This window comes from Salvelinus sp. IW2-2015, unplaced genomic scaffold (genome assembly GCF_002910315.2).
Source record: "Salvelinus sp. IW2-2015 unplaced genomic scaffold, ASM291031v2 Un_scaffold7210, whole genome shotgun sequence".
In the NCBI taxonomy this organism is placed as follows: Eukaryota; Metazoa; Chordata; class Actinopteri; order Salmoniformes; family Salmonidae; genus Salvelinus; species Salvelinus sp. IW2-2015.
The window spans coordinates 3,516-10,538 of NW_019948470.1; the positions used below are offsets into that span (position 1 = coordinate 3,516).

Sequence of the window (7,023 nt, forward strand, 5' to 3'; positions counted from 1 at the left end):
GAAATGTCCGTTTTGCGTCAGGCTGCCATGGCTCTCTGCAGTCCTGATGAACATCACAGGTGATTGAAAGCAGACGAGTTGCGGATCTGGACACACAAGGAGAGCTGCTGTAAGTCCTGCCTCTCTAAGCTTCTGCTTTTCTTTTCTGTCTGACTTTCTCTGGCAATGATTTCTCATTGGTTGTTGTTTGGGGTTTGGGGGAAAAAGCAGCATTGTAATTCAAAATTATTTCTAACATCTATGATACTATAACCTTTTAAAATGGATTATAATGAAGGTTGTTATAGAGGGTAATGTCTGTCTCTCCCTCCTTCAGATTGAGATAGACCTGGGGAAGAAATGCTGGTACCACTCCGTGTTTCGCCTGTCATCCTCGGGCAGCAGACGTCAGAGAGCACCCTCCTCATGAAGCTTGCATCTGTGGAATCATCTCCAGAGACGCCTCACAAAACTCACCACGCTGGAAAGTAAGTTTGATCCAGGCTGACCGGACAGAACAGGAGGGATTCAACCATTGGCATTGTCAGACTGTGTAACTCTGTTGTTAAATTCACTGCCTGTGTGTGTCCTAACTCTTCTCCTCCATCTCCTCAACTGAAATGTCCGCTACTGTCCATGGAGCAGAACCGTCAGATGCAAGAGATCTTCTTTTGATCCCCCATCCTGTTTCCTGAACTGCAGGCCTTGGAGCTAGTAGCTACCTGCTAACCCAGGACCGCCTGGCAATCCCCATCCTACCCCTCACAGGCCCCAATTTGCCCCAGTGCCCCACCCACTGGCCGGAAACCTCCAGTGATGGCCCAGGCCTGTATACTCTGCTCGTCTTGCCGTCACAGTCTAGTGTACAGAGAGCTGATGTGGATGGCCCATCAAACCGACTTTACCATAAGAGGAGACAGAGAGGAGTGGTCCGGCTGAGGACGAAGGAAACAACTAAAAGGATTGTTCATTCATGAACTCGTATCATTTGCAGCTGCCTGTGAACCTTATTCTACTCTTTTTCTTTAAGGATGTGATGAGGCGTTTAGCTTTCTTTTGTGGATGTTGATAGGCTATCGAGTTGATGTTGATAGGCCTATCGAGTTGATGTTGATAGGCTATCGAGTTGATGATGAATGATGAGTCTATCAGAGTTGATGATGATGATAGGCTATCGAGTTTGATGATGATGATTAAGGCTATCGAGTTGATGAGATGATAGGCTTCGATTGGATGATATGATAGGCTATCGAGTTGATGATGATGATAGGCTATCGAGTTGATGATGATGATAGGCTATCGAGTTGATGATGATGATAGGCTATCGGGGTTGATGATGATGATAGGCTTTCGGGTGATGATGATAGAATTGATAGGCTATCAAGATTGTGTTTGATGATGATGATAGCATCAAGTTGTGTTGATGATGATGATACCCATTCAAAGTGTGTTTGATGATGATGATAGCCATCAATTGTGTGATGATGATTGATAGGCTATCAAGTTTGTGTGATGGGTGGATATGCTACTCGAGTGATGTGGTGATAGGCTATCGAGTTGATGTTGGTGACTGGCTATGAGTTGAATGTTGGTGATAGGCTATCGAGTTGGGATGTTGGTGATAGGCTATCGAGTTATTGTTGTTGGGGATAGGCTTCGAGTTGAGTTTGTTGTTGCGTGATAGGCTATGAGTTGAGTTGTTGTTGGTTGCTAGGCTATCGAGTTGAGTTGTTGTTGGTGATAGGCTCTCGGTTTGAGTTGTTGTTGTGATAGGCTATGAGTTGAGTTGTTTGTTGGTGAATAGGCTATCGAGTTGAGTTGTGTGTTGGTGATAGGCTATCGAGTTTGAGTTGTTGTTGGTGATAGGCTATCGAGTTGAGTTTGTTGTTGGTGATAGGCTATCGAGTTGAGTTGTTGTTGGTGATAGGCTATCGAGTTTGAGTTGTTGTTGGTGATAGCTATCGGTTGAGTTTGTTGTTGGTGGATAGGCTATCGAGTTGAGTTGTGTTGTTGGTGATAGGCTTGTGTTGACGTTGTTGTTGTGATAGGCTATGAGTTGAGTTGTTTGTTTGGTGATACGGCTTATCGAGTTTGAGTGTTTGTTGGTGACTGGCTATCGAGTGCGTTTGTTGTTGGTGTAGGCTATCCGAGTTGAGTTGTTTGTTGGTGATAGGCTATCGTAGTTTGAGTTGTTTGTTGGTGATAGGCTATTCGAGTTGAGTTTGATGTTGGTGATAGGCTATCGAGTTGATGTTGGTGATAGGCTATCGTGTTGATGTTGGTGATAGGCCATCGAAGTTTGATGTTTGGTGTAGGCTATCGTGTTGATGTTGGTGATCAGGCTATGCGAGTTGATTGTTGTTGGTGATTAGGCCTATCGAGTTTGGAGTTTGTTGTTTGGTGATAGCTATCGAGTTGAGTTGATGTTGGTGCATAGGGCTATCGAGTTTGGATGTTGGTGATAGGCTATGTGTTTTAGGTTGATGTTCATAGCTGTCGAGTTTGATGTTAATCTTGATGATGATAGCCCTTTCGAGTTGAGTTGATAGCTAGGGTGTTGAGTTGTAGAGTTTTTTGGATGACGCTCTGTTCCTTTTTTTCTATCTACTCCATCTGTAGGCTTTCCTCAGTACAGCAGAATGCTCTCTTCCACTGTAGGCTTTCCTCAGTACACGACAGAATGCTCTCTCCATCTGTAGGCTTTCCTCAGTACACAGAATGGGGTCTTTAGAATGATTTAATGGACTGTTAGAGGGGTGATGTGCGAGTTATATTTAATTTTTTAGAAGTTGTCTGAATTTCCAGGAGAAGTATTTTAAACTTCTATATTACAGAGGTAAACAGCTAAGGGCCTCTGAGAAAATTATTAACATAAGATTTGTATTGAGCAGGTTTGTGATAGGCGGTGACCGGGGTTACAAGTTTGTGAATGGAACACTGATTGTAAAAATTTTGCAACATTTCTCTTTCTATGGCGATTGATGAATAAGGCCCTGATTGGCTGAAAGGTCACTTTGGGTTCAGTAATGTATCAGTGTGTGATCGTGGGAGGTCGAGGGTCAATTGGCTGATTTTGATTTTGCAACTGTCCATAACATTTTCCTGAAGAGGAAGCCATGTTTTCTAGGCCGACGTATTAACAAAAACAAATGATACTACTGTGAAGTCTGCCCTGTTTTTATTTCTCATCGCTAGAATCAAGTCTCTGTAAAATAGTGAAACCACAATAACATAATACATTTGATGAAATATACATTATGGCCACACATATAGCAACATCAGGTATTGGGTTGGATCCATGATCAAATCCTTCTCCGTTTTTTCGCGACACGAATGTCATACAGCCCATGATGGAATGGTGATGTCATACCAGCCCATGGAATGGTGATGTCATACCAGCCCATGGAATGGTGATGTCATACCAGCCCATGGAATGGTGATGTCAGCGAGTTCTGCACCACCATCTCTTTAACAGCTGACACATGGTAGCAGTCAGCCATTTGCACTGATCTACAGTCAGAATGAATGATGGAAGCAGGTATTTTTTTTAAGCAGGTCTAGTTTTATATTATGATTTGTGTGTGCGCACACGTGTTTGTTTTGTGTTTGGTTGATTTTACATTTGGTTTACTGCTTTTGGCTGACAATCATTCATCTTCTTTCCCAGATTGACAGAATACACTAAGGTCTGTTATGGCTTCTTCATGGGTTCTTTTTTCAGTAGTCAGAGTTCTTGTGTGATAGGTTGGCCTTTTACCTGCTTCTCTGTCTTTATTAAAGTTGTATTGTACATATTTATTCTCTAACATGTTTCATATTATACTTGCATCTTAAAATGGAATAAAAACTTTATACTCCAACTCTGTTTTTATGTTTGTGGAAAGTATTAGAATTTGGTTGGTTTTGGTTAGCTGCAGAAAGATGGACCGTTAGAGCCAATATTAGCCACTGATGTTGACTCGCATGCTCTTCCTGCTGATGCCACCAGATGGCGACATTACCATACTAGGTGACTTCTACATACTAAACATTTAACTAGGCAAATCAGTTAAGAACAAATTCTTATTTACAATGACGGCCTACCAGCCTGAGAATTTAAGTTGCAGAAATGTCTCCTACTGGGCTAGCTGTATTCACTTCACGCAAACAACTGTCCTCCTGTTGACTTTAACTAGTGTGTGTTATAGTTGTATGCAAGTCATTCTGTAAGCCGCCTACAATGAATGCTTGAAATCCAAGCAGTGAAGTTTGCATGTGTAGAGTCTCCGACACACACAAGCATGAGTTAATATCTTTCATCATCAACCCACACTCAGAGTCTCCTACATACAGAGCAGCAACACACACAAGAATGAGTTAATATCTTTCATCATCAACCCACACTCAGAGTCTCCTACATACAGAGCAGCAACACACACAAGCATGAGTTAATATCTTTCATCATCAACCCACACTCAGAAGACAGTCACCTATGTGACCTGTGAAGTTATATTAAGCTCTGGTTTATATAATATTGTTAGATGGAGGTTGGTGAGTCAGAGGGAGAGATGGTGTTTGGCTTGACCCCCTCCTGGGAACACACACACATCAAGTCTAAAACAGGACTGTTTGCTAACTGCTCAAATCATGAACCTGGCTATTACACAAGTCAAATATGCTTGAGAGTGGGTGAGAGGACGGCTCATAATGGCTGGGATGGAGTGGTATCAAACAAATGAAAACCATGGGTTTGAGAGTTTGATACCATTCCATGGATTCCTTTCCAGCCGTTACTATGAGCCGTCCTCCCCAATTAAGGTGCCACCAGCCTCCTGTGGTACACACACACACACACATTTTTACATTTGCATTCTAAAAGAAAACTGGGCATTTGTTCTGTGTGTCCAGCACTCAACTTCACAACACCGCCCAGGGCAGCCACTCCCCTTCTCTACAGCCTACCTTGGCTGACTCACATAGAAAGACCTGTTCCTTACGCTAACAAATATCCTCCTTTTTCCATCTGGGCTGACCTTTGACCTCTAATGTCCAAACTCAGGAAGGAGGTATGTTGGGGCCAGGGTTGGACAAGGGAGTGAAGGGCGTTGGGGTTGTACAGGGGAGTGACAGGGTGTGTGGTGATAAGGATCCAAGGCCGAGACATACTAAAGGGTATTTTCCCAGCAGCTTCCTCCAGTCTAGTTCACAGAAAACTAACCTATCAGTTAATAGTCTCCTTCACAAGAGATATTGGGAGAATCTCAGTTTCATACTCCTTGTGTCCTCTCTCCTCGCCTCCTCAAAACCTTATTGGACGAATAAGCCAGGGATCCCTCCCCTCTGACCTTCTCCTCCAATGGGGTTTGAGAAGGAGAAGAGCAGGAAAGGAGTGGTCCAGTCCTGCACACAACAGATAGGTATTTAAAGTCCCAGGAGGATGGGAGAAAGGTAACCAAGACTGAGCTAAATGTAGTACACGACTCTAGGGTTACAGGGCTCAGTGTAGTATAGTATAGCACATTACATTACAGTATAGCGTAGTATAGCATACCAGTGTGTTACTACAAGTTGTAGCTATAATAGGCTGTGCTTTTGTTGGTATTTCTAACGTAAAGAAAATTGCCATCACACCACTTGATAAATGTTTATTATATAAATGCAGAAGCAACATATATATAATGTGTATATACACTACACTACTACACTACTGTTCAAAAGTTTGGGGTCACTTACAGTGGGGAGAACAAGTATTTAAAACACTGCCGATTATGCAGGTTTTCCTACTTACAAAGCATGTAGAGGTCTGTAATTTTTATCATAGGTACACTTCAACTGTGAGAGACGGAATCTAAAACAAAGATGAAAATACCAGTGAGGGAGAAATCACATGGTGTGTGTATGGATTTATACATAATGTGTATATTTGCTTATGGTTCTTTAGAATTGCCCATGACATAAGTTATTTGATACATCAGAAAAGCAGAAAACTTAATATTGGTACAAAACCTTTTGTTTGCAATTACACAGATCATACGTTTCCCTGTAGTTCTGACCAGGTTTGGCACCACACTGCAGCAGGGTTTGGCCCACTCCTCCAATACAGAACTTCTCCAATCCTTCAGGTTCGGGGCTGTCGCTGGGCAATACGAGACTTCAGCTCCCTCCAAAGATTTTCTATGGGTTCAGGTCTGGAGACTGGCTAGGCCACTCCAGGACCTTGAGAGCTTCTTACGAGAGCCACTAACTATTGCCCTGGCTGTGTTTTTGGGTCGTTGTCATGCGTGAAGACCCAGCCACGGACCCATCTTCACATGCTCTACTGAGGAAAGGAGGTTGTTGGGCCACAAGATCTCGCCCAGATATACATGGCCCCATCCATCTCCCCTCTAATTTACGTTTGCACGATCTGTCCCCATATACCACCATGCGCTAATCCCCAAAAGAATGATGTTCCCACCTCCATGCTTACACGGTTGGATGTGTTCTGGGGTTGTACTCATCCTTCCTTCGTTCCCTCCAAACACCGCGAGTGGAGTTGAGACCTAAAAAGCTGCGGTATTTTTTCTCATCAGACCCACATGACCTTCTCCCATTCCTCCTCTGGATCACCAGATGGTCTATGGCAAATACTATGCGAGACGGCACTGTGACGATGCCCTTGGCTTTGAGCAGGGGGACCTGCGTGCCGCTGCAGATTTATCCATTGGATGCTCAGGTGGTGTCACTTAATGGCTTCTCATTTGATCGTACTGTGTCCCAGCTCTCTTCAGGTCATGACCAGGTCCTGCCGTTATGTAGTTCTGGGCTGATCCGCTCACATCCTCATGATCATTGATTGCCCCGACGATCGACAGGTGCAGATATCTTGCATGGCGACCCCAGACCCGAGGGGATTGACCGTCATTCTTGAACTTCTTCCATTTTCTAATAATTGCGCCAACAGTTGTTGCCTTCTACCAAGCTGCTTGCCTATGTCCTGTAGCCCATCCCAGCCTTGTGCAGGTCTACAATTTTATCCTGATGTCCTTACACAGCTCTCTGGTGCTTGGCCAATGGAACGGTTGG

At 43.7% G+C, this 7,023-nt stretch overlaps 1 long non-coding RNA gene across 4 annotated transcripts; it reads left to right on the forward strand.

Moving 5' to 3' along the window:
• Positions 1–1,517: 1,517 nt before the first annotated feature.
• LOC139027069 (uncharacterized) lies at positions 1,518–2,411 on the forward strand. 4 transcript variants are annotated; one of them, XR_011479100.1, is made up of 4 exons: positions 1,519–1,585; positions 1,860–1,914; positions 2,201–2,276; positions 2,395–2,411. It is a non-coding gene; the product is annotated as an uncharacterized lncRNA (long non-coding RNA). The 4 variants fall into 4 exon arrangements; XR_011479102.1 differs by lacking the exon at positions 1,519–1,585 and adding an exon at positions 1,693–1,706; XR_011479101.1 differs by lacking the exon at positions 1,860–1,914 and having other exon boundaries at positions 1,518–1,535.
• Positions 2,412–7,023: the final 4,612 nt, after the last annotated feature.